The sequence below is a fragment of the Scyliorhinus torazame genome, chromosome 1 (genome assembly GCF_047496885.1).
Source record: "Scyliorhinus torazame isolate Kashiwa2021f chromosome 1, sScyTor2.1, whole genome shotgun sequence".
In the NCBI taxonomy this organism is placed as follows: Eukaryota; Metazoa; Chordata; class Chondrichthyes; order Carcharhiniformes; family Scyliorhinidae; genus Scyliorhinus; species Scyliorhinus torazame.
The window spans coordinates 327,892,549-327,906,873 of NC_092707.1; the positions used below are offsets into that span (position 1 = coordinate 327,892,549).

At 49.9% G+C, this 14,325-nt stretch overlaps 1 protein-coding gene across 2 annotated transcripts in view; it reads right to left on the minus strand.

The window, feature by feature from the left end:
• rd3 (retinal degeneration 3, GUCY2D regulator) overlaps nucleotides 1-14,325 on the minus strand; it is a 123,052-nt gene that overhangs the window by 93,922 nt on the left and 14,805 nt on the right. For both annotated transcript variants that reach the window (XM_072508431.1, XM_072508422.1), the window contains exon 3: nucleotides 1,783-1,884. The gene's annotated coding sequence lies outside the window, so the exon portion shown is untranslated. The remainder of the gene's footprint in view (nucleotides 1-1,782; nucleotides 1,885-14,325) is intronic.

The following is a 14,325-nucleotide window of genomic DNA, read 5'->3' on the forward strand; positions in this document are numbered from 1 at the left end:
GGAACTTGAAAAACAGTTCGCAAAACACATGGAAGCGATGAAGAAGGAGATTGGGGCGGCATTGAAAGTGCTGGTGGAGGAGGCGATTGCCCCAGTGAGGACGGCAGTATCAAGCGCAGCGGCGGAGGTGCGGGAGCAAGGTGAGACACTGAAAGAAATAGAAGAGGCATTATCGAAGCACAGTGATCAACTCACCTCGATGGGGAAGGAGTTGCGGAGGGTGATAGAGACCAACAAGGGTCTGCGAGCCAAAATGGAAGACCTGGAAAACAGATCCAAGCGACAGAATATAAGGATTGTGGGTCCGCTCGAAGGGGTGCAAGGCCCGAGGTCGATGGAGAATTTTGCCACGATGTTGGCGAAGCTATTGGGGGAGGGGGACGATCCCTCCCGATATGAACTGGATCGAGCTCATCGGTCATGGAGGCCTATACCAAAGGCGAGTGAGCCGCCAAGAGTAGTGACTCTGTGTTTCTGTAGGTATAGCGTGAAGGAGAAAGTCCTGTGCTGGGCAATGCAGAAGCAGGAAGTGCCATGTCCGGGGCACCCGCGCCGAGGTGGGCCGCCGCGCAAATGCACGGACTCGCTTGCGGCCACCGTGCGCATGCGTGGCCGTGCGGTCTGGCTGGTAGGGCCCTGCCGGCAGCCAGAGCTGCGGGATGCACGCTGGGGCTCTGCTAGCCCCCTGAAAAACAGAATCATCCCGGACCTTCGAGGAAATTGTCCGGAGTAATTCTCATCCATTTTCAGGCTGGCTTAGTCCCCAGAAGGGAAAATCCCGCCCAGGCATCCTGGTGGCATTTAGAGGCTCCAACCACAGGGGTTCAAATACAAATAAGCACCAGATAGTTAGTCACATACACCACATACCAACTCAGAAAGGAAAGCACCATGGTAACAGGCACCAGATTTTCAAACATTTAATTATTTCCTAAATGAATACTTTGGGAATAGCAGTTGCAGAGTTTCATTGCAGACTCTGAGATCTGAAATTCACAAAGAGAAATTGGGATTGATTTGAATCTATAACCACCTGTGCGGAATTTTCCAGAAAGGATAGTCTGTCTGTAATAGAACGTGCTGAAATTAATTCCATTGATTCCAGCACTGCCAGTTATCATCCAAACAAGTAAGATGAAAATATTTTGCTGTTGGAAGAGTCACTGAGGACGGGCAAAGAGGTGTTGGAGATTCTCATTTATTGCATAGTCAGGGAATTTGAGTGCCAATTTTGGTTTAGGACAGTAATGAGGTAATGCTGTATGTGGTAGTAGCAAAATGTTCTTGTGAACACTGTAAAAATAGCAATGCGCTACTTATGGCTGCCAATCCACCTGAAGCCATTGCCGATGGTATTAGAAAGGCATTCCAATGGGGATCCTATGATCTCAATGCAATTTGCAAATGTCAAAGGCATCAATGCTCCCCTGACCCTAAATCTTCCCACCCGCCGCTGGTCCTACTGAGATTCTCCCCGCCTAAGACCCATACTGCTAAATTCTCGGAATCCCTTTCTTTAAGCTTTTAAAATGTGAGACTGCCACCCAATGGAATCAGACATAAAAGCTGGGAAATAGCTTTGACAGATGGTGTCCTCTACTTCCCCTGCTCCTGAACCTCCTCCTGCAGTTCCTCTTCAGTGATCTTTTCCAACAGCTCCACCAGATATATGCCTCTTTCTATACATAAAATATAGCAAATATAATGATCCAGGTACTTGGGCTGGCTACTGTGCAACAACCCCTAACTTCTGACACTAGAAGTACTACATTCTAATCATACCCTAATTGATGGTCTTCGGATAGCTTCTTCTGTCCTTGCTAGGTGTAGACTGCATTGAGGTAATGGGATAAGGCAACAGTGGAACCTTTTGTCCTCCAGGATCTGAATGTGAAATGAAAGAATGGCATCATAAATGCAGTGTAAATTTGGTATGGTGTAAATAAGCATACCCAGGAGTCGGTGTCAGGACTTCTGCTCATCTTGATGTATACTAATGTCCTAGACTTGGCTGTGCAAGGCACAATTTGAAAATTTGCAGATAATGTGAAACTTAGAAGTCTTGTGAACTGTGAGGAGGATTTTTTTAAAGCTTCTGAAAGGCCATAAACAAGTGGGTGGAATGGGCAGATAATTGGCAGATGTAATTTCATGTAGAGAAGTGTGAAATGATTCATTTTGGAAGGAAGAACAGGAAGTGGCAATGCTGTTAACTCCTGAACCAAATTGTGAAATAGGGAACCAGACTACAATCTTTTTACTTAACACTAGATTTATTTACAGAATACAACATTACATTATGTCTGCCTCCTCCCTAACAAACACGGTCCAGAAATCTCTCTTTATATTAGCATTAACAATATAAAATAAAGCGTACAATTCTAAAAAGAGGGCAGGAGCAGAGGGACCTGGAGGTGTATGCACACAAATTATTAAAGGTGACAGGGCAGGTTGAGAGAGGAGTTAAGTAAATACAGGATCTTGGGCTTTATAAATATAAGCATAAGACTACAAAAGCAAGGAAGTTATGATAAACATGTATAACACAATGATTCGGCCACAACTGGGAGCATTGCCTCCAGTTTTGGGCACCACATTTTTGGAAGGGTGAAGGCATTAGAGAGAGTGTAGAAAAGATTCATGAGAATGGTTCCAGGGATAAGGAACTTCAGATACTTAGACTGGAAAAGCAGGAGCTGTTCTTCTTGGGAGAAGGGAAGGTTGAGAGGAGGTGTGACAGAGGTATTCAACGGGTCTGGACAGATAGGTAGAAGGATCAAAATGATTTCTGTTGGTGGAAGCATCAATCTTCAGAGGGCACAGAGATGTAAGGTGATTGGCAAAGGAAATGATGGCATGAGAGAAAAGCTTGTTGATGCAGTAAATGGTTAGGATCTGGAAATGCACTGCCAGAGAGTGTGGTGGGGACAGATACAATGAAAAGGAGAATTGTGTAGATTTAGGAGAATTTTTATTTGTTTACAAAATGCAAAGAAGAAATTCATGACAGTCAATTCTGTCAGCAAACCATCCAGGCTTGAAGGAAAACATGGGGCACGAACTAGCATAAAGGTTTCTGAGTGTGGTAGCGAGCAGGAGCAGCTAGGTGTTTCCCTACAGCCGACCCAGCAAGGCCATCACTGGTGCCAAATGTTATTTAGGGCACTTAATGAAGCCCCATGGGCTTCACGCGGGAACAGACTGTCCTGCCAGCTGATTCGCCTCGACCCCACTCGGCAGCTCCCCACGAACAAGGGGGAGCCCCACTGTCATGCGAGAGTGCCTTTAAGAACTGGATGTTTAAGCAATGTACCTTTAAGAAAACAGTGATGTCATAGAGTGGGTGGAGCTCAGCTCAGTTCAGCCATTTTGAAGTTTCAGTTTTGAAAAATGCCTGACTGGTTTTGCTGAGAGCAGTTTAAAAGTGCCTGGCTGTTTTGCTGTGAGCTGATTAAAAAGGAGAAAGCCAGTTTGAAACAGCAGCTTGAGAAGTTCTGGTTTGCTGTGAGTTGCTTGGAGGGAGAAAGCCAGTTGGAAAAAGCAGTTTGTGTGTGTCTGTGGGTTTCCAGAGAGCTGCATGAAGAAAGCAAGGTGCTGGAGCTGAAGTCACCCAAGATAATATATCTCTGCCATTCTACAGAAAATATATATATCCTTTAACCTGATGTGATACTGTTTAAAGGTGTTACGTCTCTTGAAAGTTTGAAGGAACATTTTAAGGAGTTATTTACTGTTGCAATATTTTCTGAGTTATCTTTGAAGTAAGGGGTGTTAAGCAATCCAATGTTTATTTAAGATGTTCAGTTGAGTTCATGGAATAAACAGTGTATTGTGTTTAAAAAACCCACGTGTCCATAATTGTAATCCCACGCCTAGGGAAAAAGCCGCGTGCTCGGAAAAGCAACAAATCCATTAAAGGGAGAGGTTGGTTGAACTCCATGATACATTTTGGGGCTCTGAAAACGCCTCGCCCATAACACCACAATTCGGAGATGTAGACCTGGCCAGACTGTTGGACACGGTGCAGTCCAGAGGGGATAGCCTGCTCCCCCGAGTGGGTTGGGGGGTTCAGCTACAGGGCACCTTTGCCGCCAGGGAGACAGTGGCAAGGCCGTCAGCGTGGGGAGTGGGGAGGAGGACCGTCACCCAGTGCCACAAGAAGCTCAGTAACCTCCACCAGGCCATACGGATGAGTTGGCTTCAGCCCCCTGGCACCGGTTCCACCTGCCACACTCCCGCGACGCCACCCCCATGACCCTGCAGTTGGCACCGCTCCACCCCCCCTCAGCACAATGCCACACCTGTGCCCCAGGACATTCTGGCACCCGAGTGCACACCCCACCCATGCACAGTAGTGGTGCCCTGGCCTGTCCTCCATCATACCCCCTCCCATGATACATGAGGCTTGCAGTTCATGATGCCCACTCTCAGTCCCTGCAGGAGAAGATGCCCCTAAACAGACAGGAAAGCGCCCTGACAGGCGAAGGGGTATCAGTTATCAGAGTTGTCACCCACTCCAAGGAATGGACCCTGGGGGTTACTATGTTATTCTCTAAGCCTGAATAAAGATTGTAGACTTCCAGTTAACACAAATACTTTATTCAGTGGGTTCGTTCTGTTTCCAGAGCTTAACTAGATATAATACAGTCATGAGGTATGACCAGTGAAGCTAAGGTAAGCTGCCTATGCTGAGCTGTCTCTGTCTGCTGCTGCTCACTAGCCTTCTGCTTCTGAAAGAGGCAGATCCTCCCTCGGGCTGGACCCTTTATACCCGTCTCTGATGCTGCCCTCTAATGATGCTGGGGCTGTTATATCTGTGTTGTAGTCCCTGGTGTATGTGCAGATGTATGTACAGATGTACAGATGACTACATCCCCCCCCCCCCCCTTTTATATGACATGTTTTCTAGACTGGCCTCAAGAAAACTGTACATAACAAGTGGTGAGAATACGCAAATCTGCACACTGTGAAAATGATAAAATTAATACAGAAACAATTAACTGTGCTATGAGTCCATCGTGAGAAATGTCCATATTCGTCTTGTGCGTGTATTGAAGTGTCGTTACAAATCTGGCCGATCGGGTGCCTTACGGCATCTGCTGGAGCATTTTAACGGTGGTAGAAGGGATGATGGTTTGATGTCATCAAGAGTACTGTCTGGCGTTGTGTGGCGAGGAACGTCCTGTGGATAAAGGGACTCGGTCAAGTCCAGTGTGGGAAATACTGGCGTTGTAGGTCGAATCTCTAATAGATCCTGGTGGTTATGGCGAAAAGGTACTCCCACAGACGATTTGACAATGTAGGACTGCGGTGGCTCCTGCCTGATCACCGTGGGTGGCTGGCTCAGACCATCCGCCTTCTGGGTCCCTGATTCTGACGATGTCACCTATTGTCAGTGGCTTGAGTGGGATTGCATGTTGATCGTAGTATCGTTTTTGTTTGGAGCGGAGTGCCCGCATTTTGTCGAGAACCAATGCGTTGCCGGGGTCTCGGAATTGCATTGCCAGTAGGGTTGTCCGGATGTCTCTGCCGAAGAGCATTTGCGTGGCGACAGTCCTGAGCTCAATGGGATTGCTCGGTACGATAACAGAGCTAGGTTGATGTCGGAACGTGACTTGCTGATGAGTTGTTTAATGATGTGGACACCTTCTTCTCCTGTTCCATTTGATTGTGGGTAGCGATTCTGTATTTGTGGTATTGATTCTGTATGTCATCGTTCGTGAAAGCTGTTTTGCTTGTTTGTTCTGGAGCATATGTGAATTCCTGAGATTCTTTATCATGCCATGGCATGTTTGTAGTCTTGTCATTGTTTCGCAGTGTGCTGTAGCATTGTCCTTCGCGTGCTGAGTTGTACCATGTTGTACAGGTCTTTGTTTCATTGTTGTTGTTTCTGTCGTTTCTGTCTTGGTTGTTTTCGTTGCCGTTCTTGTTCTTTTTGTCGTGCTTGTTGATTCTGTTTTCATTGTTTTTGCTTTTATTCTTGTTCTTTTTCTTGTCGTGCTTGTTGTTTCTGGGATGCTTCTTGTTGCTTTTGTCGTTCTTGTTGCGCTGCATGTTGTTTTTGTTGTTGCTGTTGTTCTTGTTTCTGCTGTGCTTCTTGTCGTTTTTGTTCTTGTTGCGCTCAACGAATGTGCCATGTGGATGATTTGAGTCATTGTCACAGTTATTGGTGTCAGTGTCCTTTGTGGTATCTGCTACATTGAGCGTTTCTTCTTGAGAATTGTGAGAATGATCTGATGTTGCATTGATGTTGGTGACATCAGTCATTTGTGGTGGATTCAATTCCTCTTCTTTGCTTCCTTGGTACTCCTCTTCTAGAGTTCTGGTTCACTTGAATCATCATTGATGTCTTTCACCACCTTACATACTGTTCTCGCAACTCCCCTCCAGAACCCATCCAGTGCCAGGCATGACCAAAACATATGGACATGGTTCACCGGGCTTCCTGAGCACCTCCCACATCTGTCCTCCACCCCAAAGAACCTACTCAGCCTCGCCCCCGTCATATGCGCACTGTGAACAACCTTAAACTGTATCAGGCTAAGCCTGGCACACGAGGAAGAGGAATTAACCCTACTTAGGGCATCAGCCCATAGACCCTCCTCAATCTCCTCCCCCAGCTCCTCCTCCCATTTACCCTTCAGCTCCTCTACCAAAGCCTCCCCCTCTTCTTTCATCTCCTGGTATATCGCCGACACCTTGCCCTCTCCGACCCATACGCCCAAAATCACCCTGTCTTGAATCCCCTGTGCCGGGAGCAGCGGGAATTCCCTCACCTGCCGCCTCACAAATGCCCTCACTTGCATGTACCTGAAGGCATTTCTCGGGGGTAGTCCAAATTTCTCCTCCAGCGCCCCTAGGCTCGCAAACGTCCCATCGATGAACAGGTCCCCCATTCTTCTAATCCCTGCCCGATACCAGCTCTGAAACCCCCCGTCCATCCTTCGTGGGACAAACCGATGGTTATCTCTGATCGGGGACCACACCAAGGCTCCCAGCGCGCCCCTATGTCGTCTCCACTGCCCCCAGATCTTTAGCGTTGCCGCCACCACCGGACTCGTGGTGTACCTTGTCGGTGAGAGCGGCAGCGGTGCCGTCACCAGCGCCTCCAGGCTCGTTCCTTTGCAGGACGCCATCTCCATCCTCTTCCATGCCGCCCCCTCTCCCTCCATCACCCATTTTCGGATCATCGCCACGTTGGCTGCCCAGTAGTAGCCACCCAGATTCGGCAACGCCAGCCCTCCTCTATCTCTACTACCCTCCAGGAACCCCCTCTTTACCCTCGGGATCTTGCTCGCCCACACAAATCCCATAATGCTCCTGCTTACCCTCTTAAAAAAGGCCTTGGTAATCACAATTGGGAGGCATTGGAATACAAAAAGAAACCTCGGGAGGACCACCATTTTAATCGACTGTACCCTGCCTGCTGGCGAGAGTGGCAACATGTCCCACCTTTTAAAGTCCTCCTCCATCTGTTCCACCAGCTGCGTCAAATTAAGTTTGTGCAGTGCCCCCCAGCTCCTAGCTACCTGGATCCCCAAGTATCGAAAGCTCCGCTCCGCCCTCCTCAACGGTAGGTCGTCTACCCCTCTTCCCTGATCCCCGGATGCACCACAAAGAGCTCACTCTTTCCCACATTGAGCTTATAGCCCGAGAAGTCCTCAAACTCCCTTAGGATCTGCATGACCTCAACCATCTTCTCCACTGGATCCGCCACATACAGCAACAGGTCATCTGCGTACAGCGACACTCGATGCTCCTCTCCCCCTCGGACCACCCCCTCCATTTCCCCGACTCCCTTAACGCCATTGCCAAAGGTTCAATTGCTGATGCAAACAACAGGGGGGACAGGGGGCACCCCTGCCTCGTCCCTCGATACAGCCGGAAATACTCCGACCTCCGCCGGTTCGTGACCACACTCTCCACCGGGGCTCTATACAGGAGCTTAACCCAACTAATAAACCCTCCCCCCGAACCCAAACCTCCTCAACACTTCCCAGAGATACTCCCACTCTACTCGGTCAAAGGCCTTCTCCGCGTCCATAGCTGCCACTACCTCTGCCTCTCCCTCCACCGATGGCATCATAATCACATTCAGTAGCCTCCGCACATTGGAATTTAGCTGCCTGCCCTTTACAAATCCCGTCTGGTCCTCGTGAATCACCCCCGGGACACAGTCCTCAAACCTCGTAGCTAACACTTTTGCCAGCAACTTAGCATCTACGTTGAGGAGCAAGATCGGCCTATACGACCCGCATTGCAGTGGGTCCTTATCCCGCTTCAGGATCAAAGAGATCGTCGCCTCCGACATTGTCGGGGGCAGGGTCCCCCCCTCCCTTGCCTCATTGAAAGTCCTTACCAGCAACGGGGCTAACAGGTCTACATACTTTCTATAGAACTCCACCGGGAACCCATCCTTCCCGGGGCCTTCCCTGCCTGCATCCTCCCCAGTACTTTAACCAGCTCCTCCACCCCAATTGGTGCCCCCAAACCAGCCACCTCCTGCTCCTCCACCCTCGGGAACCTCAGTTGGTCCAAGAATCGTCGCGTCCCCTCTTTTCCCCCTGGGGGCTGGGACCTATACAGCTCCTCGTAGAAGGCCTTGAATGCCTCATTCACTTTCACCGCATTCCGCACCGTAGTTCCCCTTCCATCCTCGACTCCACCTATTTCCCTCTCTGCCATCCTCTTACGGAGCTGATGTGCCAGCATCCGGCTCGCCTTCTCCCCATATTCATACATCGCCCACTGTGCCTTCCTCCACTGTGCCTCTGCCTTCCCTGTGGTCAACAGGTCAAACTCTGTCTGGAGACTTCGCCTCTCCCTGAGTAGTCCCTCATCAGGGGCCTCTGCATATCTCCTGTCCACTCTTAAAATCTCCCCCACTAACCTCTCCCTTTCCCTGCCCTCTCTCTTCTCCCAATGAGCCCTGATGGCGATTAACTCTCCCCTAACCACCGCTTTCAGCGCCTCCCATACTACTCCCACCTGCACCTCCCCGTTGTCGTTGGCCTCCAGATACCTTTCAATACATCCCCGCATCCTCCCGCACACTTCCTCGTCTGCCAACAGTCCCACATCCAACCGCCACAGCGGGCGTTGGTCCCTCTCCTCCCCCAGCTCTAATTTCACCCAGTGCGGGGCATGGTCTGAAATGGCTATGGCCGAATACTCCATCCCCTCCACTTTCGAGATCAATGCCCTGCCCAGAACAAAAAAATCTATCCGGGAGTAGGCCTTGTGTACATGGGAGAAAAAAGAGAATTCTCTAGCCAAAGGCCTGGCAAATCTCCACGGATCTACTCCCCCTATCTGGTCCATAAACCCCTTGAGCACCTTGGCCGCAGCTGGCCTCTTTCCGGTCCTGGATCTGGAGCGATCCAGTGCTGGGTCGAACACCGTGTTGAAGTCCCCACCCATTATCAAACTTCCTACCTCCAAGTCCGGAATACGCCCCAACATACGTTTCATTAATCCAGCATCGTTCCAATTCGGGGCGTATACATTTACCAATACCACCCCCGTCCCCTGCAATCTACCACTCACCATATCGGCCTCCGTTGTCCACCACTATGTTCTTGGCCTCAAACGACACCCGCTTCCCCACCAGTATTGCCACCCCTCTATTCTTCGCATCCAGCCCCAAATGGACCACCTGTCCTACCCATCCCTTTCTTAACCAGACCTGATCTGCCACCTTCAGATGTGTCTCCTGAAGCATGACCACATCTGCCTTCAATCCCTTTAAGTGCGCGAACACTCGGGCCTTCTTAACCGGCCCATTTAGGCCTCTCACATTCCACGTGATCAGCCGGATTGGGGGGCTACCCACCCCCCTGCCGACTAGCCATCGCCTATTTTAGGCCAGTCCCGTGCCCGCGTCTCCCGCACCCTCCAGTCCCCCAGACGGGGAATCCCCGCCCCGACCACCTCTTCCATTTTCAGTTCCCCCTCGGCCATTGCAGCAGCAACCCTATTGTCCCCCCCTCTCCCCCCCTCCCCGCTAGATCCAAATCTAGCTCTTTTGCTCCCCCCATAATACTTCCGTAAGTCAGCTGACTCCTGCTGACCCTGGCTTCCCCCGCCTTCCCGTTGACCCCCCCCCGGTGTGGAAATCCCTCCTCCTCCTTGCACTCCTCCATCCCCCCCCCTCCCTAGCGCGGGGAAAAGCCTGCGCTTTCCTAAGCCAGCCCGCCCCCTGTGGCGCAGCTCCTGTTGCGGCCTTATCCTAATTCCCCCATCCCCGAGTCTCACCTCCCTCCAGCACCGACGCCCACATTCTCCACTGTCCCCCCTTCAAACACTCTTCCCCCATCCCCATCCATCGTCCCACCCGTAAAACATTCTTTACCCATATTTATTACCCATATTTACAACCCTGTATACAGTCAACATCTCTCCCACTACCACAGCCCCTCAGTTCAAGTCCAATTTTTCCGTTTGGATAAAGGTCCAAGCCTCTTCTGGCGTTTCGAAATAGTGGTGTCGGTCCTGATAAGTGACCCACAGTCGCGCTGGCTGCAGCATTCCGAATCTCACCCTTTTTTTAAGCAGCACCGCCTTGGCCCGATTGAAGCCAGCTCTCCTCTTTGCCACCTCCGCGCTCCAGTCCTGGTAGACTCGGATCACCGCATTCTCCCATCTACTGCTCCGCTCCTTCTTGGCCCATTTCAGGACACTCTCTGTCCGCGAAATGATGGAGCCTCGCCACGATCGCCCTTGGTGGCTCACTAGCCTTGGGTCTCCTCGCCAGGACCCGGTGAGCCCCTTCTAGCTCCAGGGGGCTCGGAGAGGCCTCCGCACCCATCAGCAAATGGAGCATCGTGCTCACATACGCCCCAGCATCAGCCCCCTCCACTCCTTCGGGGAGACCCAGAATCCGGAGATTCTTCCTCCGCGACCTGTTCTCCAGGTCTTTGAATCTCTCGGCCCACCGCTCGTGCAGCGCCTTGTGCGCCTCCATCTTCACCGCCAGGTCCAAGATCTCGTCCTCGTTCTCATTAGTTTTTTCTTTCACCTCTCGGAGCTCTATCGCCTGGGCCTTCTGGGTCGCCTTCAGCCCCTCGATCGCCAACAGCATTGGCGCCAGCACCTCCTTTTTAAGCTCCTCCACGCAGCGCCTGAGAAACTCCTGTTGGTCCGGCCCCCATGCTGCTTGATCTCCGCCCTCCGCCATCTTGTTTTCTCCCCCTCGTTTCTGCCGCTGCTCCAAAGCCTCTGTTTTTGTCCCTCCACTGCTAGTCCCCTCCATACACGATGGAAGGGGGACCTTACTTCACCTTCCCACATGGGATTAGATCAAAAACGTTCTGTTGGGGCTCCTCCGGAGAGCCCAAAAGTCCGTTCTAGCGGGAGCTGCCGAAATGTGCAGCTTAGCTCCGCATCGCCGCAACCAGAAGTCCTCGTGAAAGTTATTTTCAACTGCTGGTGTAAGTTCGGGCATTGTTCTGTCTTTTGAGGCAAGAAAATTGGGTTTTGCAGCTTTAAATTTCTTTTTGTTCATTTTTGTGCATTTCCCTTTTAAGTGGGCGTGGTCCTGGTCCTCTGACATCATGACGCTCGTGATGTCATGCGTAGGACTCGATTGCCCATGCGCACTCCGAGTTTCCTATACTGTGTGCTCTTTTCGCAACTGCGCATGTGTGGTTCCTTTCTCAAGATGGCTGCCGCTCAGAACCTCTATCTTCCTCCAATTCAGCCCTGCCTCTGCCTCATGTTAAGTTAATTTGCCATTTTTACCGATTTTGTTTTCTAAATGATGATTCTGTGTTTGTAGAGAGTCAAAGTATTGATTTTGTTTTTGTTCATAAGCAAGGCATTTTTGTACAGCAATTTCTAGAGTTAGATACTTATTTTGTGAAAGTTCTTCCCTCAAATTTTTATCAGACAGTCCAGAAATTAATTGATCCTTTAACATAGTGTCTCTGAAATCAGCATAATCACAGCCTTGTGGTATTAACTTGAAATTTGTAATAAAATCAGAGATGGGCCCTCCGTTTCTCTGACAAGAGTTAAATCTTTCCAGCATCTCACCAGACTGACTGTTAGAGCGTTCATCAAATTTTTTGAGTATTACTTCTACTTTGGTGTTTTCCTCACCTTCTAAGTAATTAAAGCAATTACAGATTTCTCTAGCTTCATGTCCTCCTGTTGAGAGTAGTAGGGCTATTTTCGTTGCGTCAGAGGCAGTGCTTAAATCATTAGCTGTGATAAATATTTGGAACAGCTGTTCAATCATTTTCCAGTTATAACTTAAATTACCGGTTGTTTCCAGCTGCCATGGAGTTCCAACAAGTTCCATCGAATTAGTTAGTCTTCGAGGATTCATTTGCTGCGAAGTCTTCCACAGTCGAATATCCAGTTTAAGTTTTTCTTCTCTTGCTGGTGTCTAGCTAGGTTTCTGAAATCACTTCTGATACCATATGTTATTCTCTAAGTCTGAATAAAGATTGTAGACTTCCAGTTAACACAAATACTTTATTCAGAGGGTTCGTTCTGTTTCCAGAGCTTAACTAGATATAATACAGTCATGAGGTATGACCAGTGAAGCTAAGGTAAGCTGCCTATGCTGAGCTGTCTCTGTCTGCTGCTGCTCACTAGTCTTCTGCTTCTGAAAGAGGCTGATCCTCCCTTGGGCTGGGCCCTTTATATCCGTCTCTGATGCTGCCCTCTAATGATGCTGGGGCTGTTATATCTGTGCTGTAGTCCCTGGTGTATGTGCAGATGTATGTACAGATGTACAGATCCTTCCCTCTCACTGACCACAGGTTCAATCTCCCACAGGATCTCTGTCCGATGGTACCCGCCCAATCAGGTGCCCCCCCCCCCCCCCCACCTATGATAACACCGGAGAAGAGCTCTGAGGATGCCACCGTCGAGGTGTCACAGCTGTAATCCCCACCCTCTACCAGCACAGAGACACACACCTCGGTGGGTGAAAGTAATGGACAGCCTTCTGGGACATAATCTGGTGAGCAGCACACAGATGCTGATGCACATCAGGTGGAGGTAGGCACATCCAGGGGAGACAGCAGTTGGAGGTCTGCTGGATCCAAGGACCCCCCGAGTCAGATGCTGGACCAGGTTTACCCGGAGCTGATTCAGTCGATAGGGTGCGGCCGTGAGATTCAGGCGAGGATGTCAATGGGTCTGATTTGTTAGGCAGATCTGCACTCGATGCAGGGAAGTTAGAAACTGACATCTAACACAGGAGAAGATCCAACACTGTTTTATTCAACTAGATAAACTGCTGTACATATTCAGCTATACTGATCTGACTAGTGACCTTGTAGTAGCCTGATCAGACTTACTAGCTACCGCATGGTGTTTGTGCTTGTTGGCTTATGGACTCTGACTGTCTCAGTAGCTGGGTCCCGAGAGGGCGGGTAACCTAGTGCCCTCTGGCTTTATAGTGGTAATGTCCTGTCTGGTGATTGGCTGTGCTGTGTTGTATTTTTACTGGTCATCCTATGTGTCAATCACTGCCTGTCTACATCTCATTATATACATGAGTGGATATTATGACATCTCCCCCCTTTTTGTTTTGAGTTAAATAAATACTAAGGTGTGTATATATATATGTATATGCCTGACTATATACAAACGGTGATTGAACAAACGAAAGTGTCGATAGTGCAGATACATGGCAAACTAAGCAATATTTACAAGAGTTAAGTCGATGGATTCAGTCACAAAAATTTACGAAAGATAAGTCTACAGATTCAGTCTTTGTGGTGGGCGACGAATTCTTGTTGATCGCCGCAGAGGTGGATCAGGAGCCGCCTGCACGTGGAGAGGTGGGTTTGCTGCCATTGCGGTGGTCGCGTGGGCCGGCAGGATCACTGGCAGATCGGTAGCCTCATGGCAGGGTACGTCCGGAGGAAGCATGATAGCCGGTGGAGCACTGCGGTCAGGTGATGGACGTGGAACTCTTCGCAATGACCGTCGGTTGCACCGTAGCAGGGAGCCATCAGCCATGCGAACCATGAAAGACCTCGGGGCAACTTGTTTTACAACAACAGCTGTGGCTGACCAACTGCCCTCAGGCAACTGGACGCGAACATGATCGGCTGGAGCCAGCGCAGGTAAATCCGTGGCATGAGCATCATATGTGGCCTTCTGTTGGGCCCGGGACTGCTGCACTTTTTGTAGTACCGTGAGGTGGTCAAGGTCTGGAACATGGATGGCTGGAACTGTGGTCCTCAGAGTGCAATTCATGAGCATCTGCGCTGGAGACAACCCAGTGGACAGTGGGGTTGCCCTGTATGCCAGCATTGCCAGGTTGAAGTCGGAGCCTGAGTCTGCAGCTTTGCACAGCAACCGCTT